The sequence below is a fragment of the Manis pentadactyla genome, chromosome 2 (assembly GCF_030020395.1).
Source record: "Manis pentadactyla isolate mManPen7 chromosome 2, mManPen7.hap1, whole genome shotgun sequence".
Taxonomy (NCBI): Eukaryota; Metazoa; Chordata; class Mammalia; order Pholidota; family Manidae; genus Manis; species Manis pentadactyla.
The window spans coordinates 213,814,641-213,827,561 of NC_080020.1; the positions used below are offsets into that span (position 1 = coordinate 213,814,641).

The following is a 12,921-nucleotide window of genomic DNA, read 5'->3' on the forward strand; positions in this document are numbered from 1 at the left end:
GCCCTGGGAGGCCTCTGCCCGCTAGCCTGGACTCTGCAGATAACACCTGTGTGGCCTTTATTGAGTCTGTTCAAAAAGTAGGTTGAGGGGCTAGCTCAGGGCTCTCTACACTGAGTTCCTCGGCACTGGCTGGGACTCGGCTCTGGCTCTGCGGGGCCAGGAACCAGACTGGGGCCGGGCTGGGGGCCTGGTGGGGGCCCCACCCTTCAGGCGGCTGACATCTGAGCCTGCTGCGTGCTGAGGGGTGATGTGGGCGGCGGAATGAGGGTGGCAGCAGCTGTCGGCCCAGGGGGGAGGATGGCAGACAGAAAGGGCATCGCTGAGAAGTGGCCAGTCATGAGTCACGCTGTTCATTAACTCAGGCTAATTAACAGACGAGCGTGATGACCACGGTGCTGGGCGATCTGTGACCGCCCTGGTTTTCACAGTCCCATCACCTCTGCTGCTTAGGCCCTTACCTCCTCATGGGTCCTAAAAGTGTCCTGAGCCTGCATGCTCTGGGGGCACTCACAGACCTTCCTGGCCCTGGAGGGGACTGTTGCCCTGTGGAAAAGGAAAAGAGAGCTGGCGTTTATTAAACATCCCCTATACATCAGGTCTGTGTTAAAGTTTTCATAATGGTTTTATCATCTGGTCCTTACAATACCCTGAGAGGTGGGAGGCATCCTTCCAGTTTTGTAGAGGGGAAAATCAAGGCTCAGAGTGGGGGTGGACTTGCCCAGGGTCTGTTAAATTAGGCACAGCCACTGCCCCTTACCTCACTGTCTTCATCACAGTCTAGCACTGTCGCACTTGTAAGACTGAAGATATGCCTAAGCTTTCTCCCCTGACCCCCCACTTATGGCTGTCATCTGTCCCAACAGTGAACCTCCTGGTCTTCCCAACAAACCACTTCCTTTGCCCCGAAATGGAAACCCCCTCCACCAAGACAGCTTTTAAGGGCTTGGCTGAAGAATGCTTCCCAGGAGAGGGTAGGTGGGATTTTAATTTTTCTGAAATAAATTTGAAAAATAGAGGTAAGAATAGCAATTACAGCATGTTGCAGAGGAAGATGGAAGAACGAGCTTAGCATGTCCTAGAGCCGTGCGCCTGGAGCGCAGAGACTGAGATGGGCTGGCAGGCAGGGAAGAGGTCTGCTGAGGCCAAGATGGTGAGTGGTGTCAGGTGGGTAGATCGACAGGGTCTGGGGCTCAGAAGGGAGATCTGGGCTAACAGATGGGAAGTCATGCTGATGAGAACTCTCCCAAGGATCACTTGCTCCTTCTGGATCCACAGCGAAGTGCAGAACCGTTCAGTGAAGGACATGGCTGAGTCAACTTCAGCCAACGGCCCACAGTGGCCTGGGCGCTTAAGATGCTGGAAAGAGACTCTACAGGAACAGCCTCTATCCCGGGCAGACTGGTGATTCCAGATTCTCAGTCTGTGGTGCAGCCCCAATGTACCCGCCTGAGGTTCGGGAACACACGCTTACCATGGCAGTTTTCTTCTCAGGACCCCCTGGCCTCCTTGTCTCCATGGCTTTCCCATCAAGGTCTTTGATTCCAGCTCAGTTTCCAACTGGAAACCTCCTAGCTGACAGCCAGACTGGATGCAAGGCCCCAGGTGCACGTGGAACACCAGCAATGGTCTCGGCGGAGCCCCGCCCACAAACCAGCCCGACTGACCCCTGCTGAAGGGCAGGAGACTGTCTTGGAGAAAATGGAGAATGGCCCCCCAAGACGCCTAGTGGTAAATGGAAAACACCTTGCGCCCACCTGGTCATTACTTGGAGGACTGATTTGGTCCCAGACTCCATGAGCTGCCTGACATCTTAGATCACAACCCTAAGTGTGAAAAACAGCAGGCCAGGACCCCACCCTCCAGTGACAGTGACAGGAAAGGACAGCAGGCTGAGCTGTTGGAGAGCAGAGAGCAGGAAGCTCACCCTGCCAGGCAAGGAGGGTGGCCAGGGTGTGGGGCCCACCTGCCCTTGGTTCCCCAGTGATTACAGAAGGCTCCTCCCTTTGAAAATCATGGGGAAGGGGTGAGCTGAAAGAGACAAGAACCCAGTTACAGTTTGGGCATTCTATCCTCTTTGTAACTGGTGCAAATCTTACAAATTTACATCAGCTTTCCTAATACAATAGATTTGGGGGTTGAAAAAGTGTTCGGATGATATCTTTTAAATATTCAGAAATATTCCTCACTCTTACCACTGACAGTGAGTACTTTTTTATTTAAATAAACACTTGGCAAGGATACGCCTCAGTGCAGGTGACTGTTGTGCAAGCCGCCCACCCACCGGCCTTGGGTGGGGACCTGCCCACAGCTGTCACTCTGCTCCTAACAACTCCTGGGGGCACACCCTGCTTATTAGGCCCCGCCACGCCCAGCCGCCCAGACTCCCGGTTGAACCAGAATGCCCAGAGTGGGCGGTGGCGCTCTGAACCCTGAACAATGGGCTGGGAGGAGTTAATCCAGGCCCCAGGCAACTGGGTGCTGGGCCTCAGGAGCCCCCTCAGCCATGCCTAGGACGGGCCTATGGGTCCTGAATACTGGCCTGCTCCCATGCCTCCCTGGCAGCTGGGGAGCAGGGGCCCCCAGATGGAGCCAGGCAGAGCTCTAGGCAGTAAAATCAGACGTGTGTTAAGAGGCTGCCTCCCTCAGTGGAGGGCTGAGCCTGCAGACATTATCTCACTCCTGCTCAATGTCCCCGGGCAGGTAAGGGATGGGACTTGTTCCTGCTTTATAGCTGGGGAGCCCAAGCAGAGAGGATGGGCAGGCAGAGAGAGGAGGCAGCAGGCACGGCTCAGCACCTGCCTGGCATCTGGCCACGGCTGGGCAAACTGCCCTGCCAGCCTTGCTGCTGCCCCCTGGGATGGGGGCGGCCACCTTGGGGTGAGAATGTGCCCCTGCTGAAACAGTTGCTTGGCCCCCAGCCCCACCTCAGCCTACACCCCGCTGGTGATCCAGACCTCACTTCCCTCCTGGGGTGCTTTGCAGCTCTGCCACCCTCAGGGCACCGAGTGGCATGAGGAAGGATGGGGCAGCTCAGCATAGCCCCACCTGGGCAGTCCATCTCACAGGTGCTTCTGCTAACTCAGGATAAACCGGATTGGGGTTAGGCAGGTGGTGACATGCTGCTATTTATGGAGGCTCCTGGCCATTCTGCTCCCGTGACACTGGGAGGAGGAGAGGGAGACGGCCATCTCTGCCCAGTCATGGGACTCCGGCCTCCAGAAAGCCACAGTGGAGTCATGCGCTGGAGGCTGGAGGCACAGAATCTGCAGAGAGCCAAGGAGCTGCCAGGAAAGAGCCCTGGCTTGGGACACAGGAGACTCCAGTAGGGCAAGCCCAGCCTAGCTCCCCCATGGGCTGTGGTGGCCTTCCTCCCCCAGGCCTCACCTGTGCAAGACGGGCATTTGGTTAGACAAGACCCTCTCACCTCATACTTCCTCCACTGTTGTAAGGCTGGATTCCCCAGCTCCCACCTCTTCTATAATAAAACCTGCTCTAACTGGGGGCTGGAGTCCACCTCTGTCTAAATGAAAGGCTGGGCGGGGAGTGATGGTGGGTGTGATGGCACAGGCTAAGCAGAGGTGGATCTGGGCGGGCAGCCCTGGGCTCTCCTGAGAAGAGCAAAGAACCAGCTCAAATCCAGGGGTCCTGCCTTGTACCTCACTGGCCCACACCCCCCAGAAACACCTGACCTCATGTGGCTTACCCACTCTCTCTGAGTCTCCAAAGCCACAGCTAAGGTATTTGGGCCCAAGTCTTCCCCTGGAGATGTGGGCACCGAGACCCTGTGGGGGTCATGCAGGATGGGGGGCTGTGAGCCCCACAGTGGGGAGCCTCTCAGGGCACCAAGAACCAGCCAAGTCCTCTTAAAACCAACTCTGCTCCAGACGTTCACCACCAGGAAGGCCCAGACCAAAGCAGCTCTGAGTCCTGTAAGCCCCCCTACTTACCACTTGAATTAATTATTTGTAGAGCATGTTTTGGTTAATAGAGCATTTTCCCATATGTGATGTCATTTGGTCCCCACAACAACACAATAAGAGATTTCCCCATTTTATAGAGGAGAAAACCAAAGCTCAGAGTTTTAGCAACTTGCTTAACAATCCCAGTCAGGAAGTGGTAAAGTTAGGACTAGGCGCCTCGTGGCCACATCCAAGGACAGTACTCTCTCTCTCTAGGACACTATGTCCCTCCCTCCAGGCCTTAGGGACCCAGAAACACTCGAGCAGGACTCAGACAGCGGGCTGAGACCCTCCCAGCCATACTGTTGCCCTGGTCCCATGCGCAGGCCCGTCCACAGAGAAGAATGGTGCAGTAGAACCACTTGGTAGCAGGCCTGAAAGTCAGGGCACCCCTTCCTTGAGGTTCAAAGGGCTGGATTTCCTTCTTCCTGCTAGACTCATGATGTTCTGTTAGAGGAACAGACTCATTAGCTGCCCTCAAATCTGTGAAAAGCCATGAGGCGCACTGAATGGCCATCTTCTGCGGGCACCGTGGATGGAAGGAGCAAGGGAAGCAGGTGCACACGGCGTAAGGAACGATGAACCCTCCAGCTGTGCCCGGACGTTACCGGCTGCTTGGCCATAAGCTCCCCACCTCAGGAGGAGCTCAAGCAAACACTGGGTCACCATTCCACCCTGGGAATGTCATACAGGAAATCCAACCCCTAGAATGCTGAGTGCGAAGAATGGACTGCGTGGTTTTCTCACTTCACAGCAAAAGCCTACGATGAAGTGGGAAATATTTCATCTCCTACTCCTGCCCCGGGACCGCCCTCCGTGAGCGCCTACCGGATCCATACTGAGTTGCTGCTGAGTGCCTCCTGCTGTCACAGACTGGGATGGAGTGGAGGGAAGGGGATCAAGAAGCAGGGATGGTGGGGGGGGTAGCCCCCCAACTGCAGCAAGCTGAGGGTCTGAGGCGGGAAGTTCCTTCTGCAGCCCCATGCTCTGAGGGCTGAGCGCTTTGAGACCGTCACTATTCGCCATCCCGGAGAGGTAACTGGAGCACTCCCATTGGTTTAGGCCACCAGCCAGAGACCTGCCCGGGCCTCCGGGGCAGCTGTCCCCTTTGCCACAGTGACTGGAGGAGCTGTTGGACCAGATCAAGGCAGGCCCCGCCGCAGCAGGGGGTGTGGACCAGCCACCTGCGTCCGGGAGATGGCCGAGTTCCTGGCCTTCCCTTTGTGGAAGCTGCCCTGGATTTTCCATATCAAGTAAGCGCTCTCTTGGGACACCTGAGTACCTGGAATCTGGAATTGCAGGGAAAGGATCTGACGCTAGCACCCCATTTGCACCATCCCTGGGACAAAATATCTGCCACAAGTCCCTGAGGGTCAGGAGAAACCAGACTATCCCCCTCCTCCAGAAAGTCCCTCAGGATTGTGCTCAGTTGGTGAATACAGGGTGGCACCTTCCCTCCCCACCCCCCCACCCCTCAAGGCCACCCACCTCCAGCTTGGGCTTTGGTTTTCCCTGGGGGGCACTCACTGCCAACCTGGGGAGGTGGGCACATGACCAGACTTCAGGCTGGGCCCAGCCCGGCCCATGTTCTCTTAGGCATCCTGGGGCCTGTACCACCCATTCCTTCAACCAGCTGGTGCTTACTGACCATCCATGCACCTGCAAACCAAAAAAAATGGACAGTTAACCTCTACAGTTAGTTACAGTTCTGTAGGTCCAAAACCTCATTGGGCTACCATCAAGGTCTGCAGGGCTGCATTCCTTCTGGAAGCTCCAGGAAGAGCCAGTTTCTCTGGCTTTCCCAGCTTCCAGGGACTAGCTGCATTCTTTGGCTGTGGCCCTTTCCTTCTTCTTTACAGCAACAGCATAGCATCTTCAAGTCTATCTTTCTCTGGCCCTCCTGCCTCCCTATTATAAAGACCGTTACAGTTCCATCAGCGCCACACGATGATTCAAGATGATCTTCTCATCTCATCTCAAGATCCTTAACTGAATCACGTCTGCAAAGTCCATTTTGCCAAACAAGGACACACATTCACAGATTTGGGGGATTAGGACATGTACATCTTTGGGAGAAGGGGCATTGTTCTGCTGACCACACACAACATCTATTATTAACAGAAAAAAGCAAGCCATGGAATGGTGCAGAAAAGTTCATCTCATTTACGTGAAAGGATACTAAACCAGCTTACAGAGAGAGAAAGAAATTCACAGAACTATTAACCACGGTATTTTTCTTGGGAGGGAGTTGGAGCTTATACTTTTTGAGTATAGTCTTAATTTTTTTTACAGTATGCTCATATTCATGAATTATTTCTGTAACTTAAAACAATTTTTTTTAAAGTAACGCAAGGAGAACAAGAACAGAAGTGGACCCATCCTTATGGAGCTTGGTCTAGCGACATCAAACAGATCAACAGCATTGAGGGCTCTTGGTAAGTGTTCCAGAAGTTTGAGCAGAGAGCCCTGTGGCAGCTGGGTGGGGGCCCCTCCCTGCCTGAGGTGGGCTTCTGCTGGCTTCCAAAGGATAAGGAGTTTCCCAGGTAGAGGGGAGGGAGGGGACTGTTACTTTATCTGGTAGAAACAGGCCTAAAGGGGCAGGACTCAGCCAGGCCAGGAGAGGTGATGAGGAAAGGCAAGAGAAGCCCACAGTGTTCGAGCACCTACCTGCCAGGCCCTGTGCTGAGTAGTGTTGTAGGCATTTCCTTATTAGATGTAAGTAAACTGAGGCAGTGTGTTTTGATGGAAAGAAAGATGGTCTGGACTAGATGAGAAAGGGCATGAGAGAAGGTGGCCTGGGGCTTGGGGCGGCATCTGCTATTGGAGCAGCTGATGCAGATGAGGAGGGGTGATGAGGGAGGCAGGTAGGGACAGAGCTGGAGGAAATACCTCCCCTCACCCCACCCCACTTCTGGGCCTCTCCCAGCCCCATGTATAGTATATGCTCAGCCCCAAGCATGTGCCAGTTGCAGGACTAGGCCTCACACAGCCTCACCTTGGGCTGAGGGAGCTTCCAGGCCTGACCTGGACCTGCTCCCACCAGGTCTCCACGTGGTACCAAAGGCAGCTGGCCACGGACCTGGCTCAGGTAGTGCCAGCAACAAGGTGACCACACTGAACCATTTCTCTTAGTCCACTGGGGCTTCTGTAGCAAAAGGCCACAGACTGGGTGGTTTTTAACCATAGAATTTATTTCTCACAGTTCTGGAGGCTGCAAGTTCAAGATCAGGGTACCAGAATGGCCAAGTGAGGGCCCTCTTTGGGTTGCAGACAGCTGACTTCTCGCTGTGTCTTCATCTGGTAGAAAGAGGGTGAAGGGTCTCTGTGAGGCCACTTTTATAAGGGCACTAGTTCCGTTCATGACTTAATCATCTCCCGAAGGCCTCACTTCCTAATACTATCCCCTTGGGTGTTAGGCTTCGGCATACGAGTCTGGGAGGACACCGTCAGATCATAGCGCCCTTGAAGGGTTCCCAAGCTGGAGCGAGGCTGGGCCTGTAGGCAGGGGTCTTCCACCTGTAGCCATCCACCCTGTGTGCTTGTCCTAACTTGCAGACAGAGCACAGCCCTGTCTTGAGGATGAAACTGCAGACATCACAGAAAGCACCTGTCAGTGACAAAGGGAGAGGTGGTGGGGTGAGTGGGACTAGATTGGGGGTGGCCAGCTCCAGTGTCCCAGTGGCACACTGGCCCAGATGATGAGCTAAATCTCCACTCTGCCAGTTTCAAGTTGTGTGGCATTGGACAAGTCACTTAACCTCTCTGGTTCTCAGTTTCCCCATCTCTAAAGTAGGGGTAATGATAGTATCTGTCTCATAGGTCACTGTCTGTTAAATGCTGGGAACAGCTGGAACAGAGGGGGCCTGCTTAAATACTAGTGGTCATTCCTGTGGACCCTCCATGGTTTTCCAGTTGGGTCTGGCAGGCGAGAGCCCCCTCAGAGTCTCCAAGCAACATATCCCTACTAGCCTCAAATAGCTACCTGCTCACCTGATCTGGGGCCCATGGGGAGACAACAAGGCCATAGCACAGGGAAGGGGGAGATGAGCTGGCTAGGGTGTGATGGCTGTGGGGTGGGGCTCTGAGGTAGCAGCAGCCACCGCCCCTGGGGCAGGAGAAGGGGACAAGAATTAGCAGGAGTTCCACAGGAGCAGAGACAGCAGCGAGATCTGCCCAGGTCACTACATGCCTGGCTTTGGGATGTCAGTAACAGCTTACTGGAGCCAGAGCTCAGCTCTGTCTCACAGTGCCGACGTGTCTGTCCTCACCTCCAGGGCTGCTGTGAAATTGTCCAAATAGAATTATTTTTAGTTCATTTTAATTGTACAAAAAGATCTGTTTGCCAGGCAGCACTTTTGAGAAGGAGGGGTGAGGTGTCACAAAATCATAGAAATATTGATGAGGCTGGCTGGTCCGCACAGGAGAGGTGGGGTTGGGGCATCCGGGTACCAATGCTGCTGCATTATGAGAACGCTAGGGGATTCGGAATGCCAATGAGGCTCCCGGAGCAGGAGAGGGGTGCAGATCCTCAGGCGCCAGCTATCTTCCTCATTTTCCATGAAGGGGGGCAGAGCACTTGTACAGAGAAGCTCAACAAAATCACTCCAGTTTGCAAATTAGTGGAAGAGCTGTGAAATAGTAGCAGCCTGTGGTTTTCTAATTCCATTGCAAATGGGGGTAGTGGGCAGCCGATTAAGGTGGGAAATGCAGGCTATCAATTCATCCGATGGGTTAAAGATTCTCAGCAAAGGCCTGAGCAATGTAGACATAGAAATGATTGCAGGGGAAGCTCAGGCCTGACACAAGATAGCTGTGTAGCCTTGAACGACTTGCTTCCATGCTCTGAGGTTCCACCTCCCTGGTGTTGTAATAAGAAAGGAAGGCTGCATCGAGGCACCATTCATCACTATGCAGGGCTGACTATGTCTGAGTCACCTTCATACATCATTTCACATAGCCCTGACAACTACCCTACGGAGCTGGTATTTGAAACTTTATTTTGCAGATAAGAAAATGGAAGTTCAGGGAAGTTAACTTGCCCAAGGTCACTCAGCTAATGAGTGACCCGTGGGGATTTAAAACCTTGAAAGGCTGCAAATCTCATGCTGGATCCCTCAGCTCGCACGCCATCCTCCGCAGGAGAGCTCAAGAGGAGCCACCCAGGTTCCCTTGTGTTCCAGGCCCTGCTCCTTTGGGCTGGACCCTGGGCTGGAGGTGCAGGGAATGGGCCGGGCTGGACTCGGCTGCCACCCACGCCCTGGAGCACGTGGAGAGCAGGTGGACCCCTGGCACCTCCACAACCCACACACCCTCTCCTGTTCTCACAGGCCTGAGAAAGGCGATTGTCCTGAGTTTACCAAACTCTCCTTTCCAAGAGCTGGTTGCACATGTCGTTTACACAGCAACTTCCTACTCTTCCACTTAAGAAAATAATGACCTTTATGAGAACCTCTGCAAAGGACCTTTGCACCCAGGACTCATTTCATCCTCTCAGCCACCCAGGCAGGGGATGTTATCATCATTGTTATTTTGATGGTCAACTGAGGCAGAAAGGTGGCCAAGAGCAGGTGCTGCAGAATCACTGGTAGCTCTTCAGGGACTGGCAGGGTGGCCTCGGACAAGTCACCCATCTGCTGGAGCCTGAGCTTCCTCATCCATAAGCTGGGGAGGGGTGGAAGGTCTAGCCGTGGAGGAGATGTGCAATGCTCTGTGCTCGGCTGGTGCAGAGTAAGTGCTCACCAAAGACAGCTTTTGTTCTTGCCGGTCCCATTTTTTTAGTAGACTTTAATTTTTAGAACAGTTTTAGGTTCACTGGAAAATTGAGCATTAAGTACAGAATTCTCACAGGCCCCATGGCCTCCAAATGTACCTCCTGCCCAGCCCCCGACAGTCTCCCGCACCATCGATGTCCCCCACCAGAGCGGGACATCTGTTCCATGAGCCGACACTGACACATTATCCAGAGTCCACAGTTTACATGGGGATCCGCTCTTGGTGGTGTACATCCTGTGGGTTTGGACAAAATGTCTGCCATGTTTCCACCATCATGATATCATACAGATGAGTCTCACTGCCCTAGAAGCCCTGTGGGCTCCACTACTCATCACCCCTCACCCCCAACCCTTGGCAGCCATTGAACTTTATGCTATGTCCATAGCTTTGCTTTTTCCATAATGTCATGTAGATGGAATCATACAGTATGTAGCATTTCCAGATGGGTTTCTTTTATTTAGTAACATGCAGATTCCTCCACGTTTTTCCATGGATTGATTACTTATTTATTCTTAGCAATGAACTATATTCCATTGTCTAGATGTGCCATGGTTTACTTCTCCATCCACCTCCCTGGTTGCTTTCAAGTTTTGGCAATTGTGAATAAAGCTGCTATGAACATCCATGTGTTAGAACATCTATGTGCCATAAACTTGTGTGGACATAAATTTTAAACTCTCGGGGGTAAATACCTAGGAGCCCCATCGTAGGTTCATAAGCAGTATGTTTAGTTTTGTAAGGAACCGTCCAACTGTCTTCCAAAGTGGCTGTACTGTTTTGCATCCCCAGGAGCAGTGACTAGATTTTATTTTTATTCAGAAATGAAAAGTGAGCTGCTTGGGATTACATAGGCATTAGCTGACAGAGCAGGGACCCTGGCTTCCACACTTTGGGTGGTTTCCCTTTGACCACACTGTCAGCTAGACAAACCAGCCTCGTGCCTTCACAAACACATTCACACTTACTCACCACTGCTTTTGAGATCTAACTCACTTCTGCTCTGCCCCATCCAGGAAAGCCCCCCATCTAGTCCCGGCCTCTGGGAAGAGTGCGATGCTCTTGCACAGTGCCTGGGGGGCACACAGGGGCCAGGCGCCAGGTGCTCCGAGCTGACCTGTACCTGAAGAAGAGGTGGCGCCGGAAGGCCCTTCCTCCTGTCGGAGCAGGACGCAGACAGCCCTGGAGGCCAAGGAACCACTGTGACTTCACCAGGGACTGGCACAGGGGGAGAAACGACCTCCACACCCGCCCCTCACTCAGCTCCCAGTCCTTCCTCCCCTCCCTCCTTCCCTTCCTTCTTTCCATGTTCCCTCCCTCCCTCCCTTCCTTCCTTTCTCTCTTATTGAGGTGAAATTCACCTAACAAAACTAAATATTTTTAAAATGTACAATTCCATGCATTCACAATGTTGTGCGACCAGTACCTCTACCCAGTTCTAAACATTTTCATCATCCCAAAAGAAAACCCCAACCCCAGTAAGCTATCACTCCCCCTTCCTCCCTCTTCCCAGGCCCAAGCAACCCCCGACCTGCCTTCTGTCTCTCTGGGTTTACCTATTGCGGTGATGGAGTGAATACAGTCACACCGTATGTGACCTTTGTGTCTGCCTCCAAGCACATTGCTCAGACCACACTTTCTGTCACTCACTGAGGGAGGAGGAGGAGCAGGGGGCTCTTCCTCTGCCTTTACCTCTGTCCCCTTCCCCTTGTCCATATTGCCCTGTACCCCCTGTTCGCAGCATCTGTGGCCTAGTTCACCCATTCTAAGCCATTTCCTGTTTTAACTACCCTGAGCAGGGGGCTCTGATGGTTCATAGATTCATTCAAGAAAGAGCTCATGGGCTAGCCAGGGGGACAGACAGTCATTCCAAGCATGTGATAAGGCAATGCTGCGGGTTTTTCAGAGAGCTGGGATAATCCAGAGAAGAGACCCCTAGGCCAGCCTCAGGGTGAGCGTGGCCGGGGAAGATCGCCTAGACACGGGGCTCTGTGTTGCTCACCCTGTTTCCTCAGCACTCAGCACAGTTTCTGGCACACAGAACAGGATGAATGAACAAGCCAATCAACCAATCAATGCGGCTCTCGGCTAAGAGCTGACGGATGAATGAGTTAGCTGTATCGGGACCAGGCAGAGCATATCTGAAAACTTGTAGGCAAAGGTTCAGCCCCTTTGACACAATGAAGGACATTTCAGCCTAGACGCATGTGGAAGGGAAGGAAGAAACAGGTGAGAGGCCAGGGGGCTAGACCGTGCTGGGCCTTGGAGGCTGCCTGAAGAGCTCGGCTGTCACATGAGAGAAAAGAGGAAGGGCTCAAGCCGATCTGCATTTTAGAAACTCATCTTTCTAATCTAGATTAAAGATGACAACGACCTAAGGATGTGCCAGGCAAACACAGCAGACATCATTCTTGCTCTCCCGCAGCTGATAGTCCAGTGCAGAACAGAGGTACTTACTACATCATTTAAAGTAATCAGTTACATAGTCCCAAGGGTGCAAGGTGCTCTGAGGCCTGCCGTGGGTCAGGGGAATACTCCCCAAGACAGTGACCTTTAAACTGAGACCTGAGAAATTAACAGGAGCAGGTCAATTAAAGAGAGAGGCAAAAAGCTTTCCAGACTGTACTAAAGTTCTTAAGGCCCCGAGCAAAATGTGTTGAAAGAACGTAGAAAAGTCCAGTGCGGTGGTTGTGAAAAGTGTGAGACCAGCATTTTAATCAGGTGAGGCTGCAGCATAGGCAGAGGTCAGACCCCAAGGAATCCTCTGACACATTTTGGACTTAACCTCAGCAAAATAGGAAGTCTAATGATGTGAAATGGATCCTATTTTGAAAAGTAGGAGAACTGGCATTTCCTTTCTGCATTTCTGTGCATATGGCCTTCTTCCTAGCCGGTGTGTTTACTTGCTTGCCTTGGAAGTAGATTACCAAAGGGAAAAATGTGGAGAAGGAGGTAGGGAACTTTTAGCTTCTGAATTCCAAAATAAGATTTTTCAGGCAGATAGTAGTCTTGAAAGACAGTCTTCATTAAGAAATAGGATACTTTGGCGGTTTTAACTTCCTCTTTAAATACCAAGAAGCAAGCCTGACAGAATTGATCATAGAGCTTTACCCAAAGGCTAGAACAGAGGGGAAAGCCCGATCTTTGGTCTGGAGGATACTGGGGAGGAGACGGGGGAAAGCAGGGGTGGAAG

At 52.7% G+C, this 12,921-nt stretch overlaps 1 long non-coding RNA gene across 1 annotated transcript; it reads left to right on the plus strand.

Annotated features, from left to right (window-relative positions):
* The first annotated feature begins 4,804 nt into the window (after nucleotides 1-4,804).
* Nucleotides 4,805-11,179, plus strand: LOC130682616 (uncharacterized). The gene is made up of 3 exons (XR_008995899.1): nucleotides 4,805-5,212; nucleotides 6,304-6,394; nucleotides 10,745-11,179. It is a non-coding gene; the product is annotated as an uncharacterized LOC130682616 (long non-coding RNA).
* Nucleotides 11,180-12,921: the final 1,742 nt, after the last annotated feature.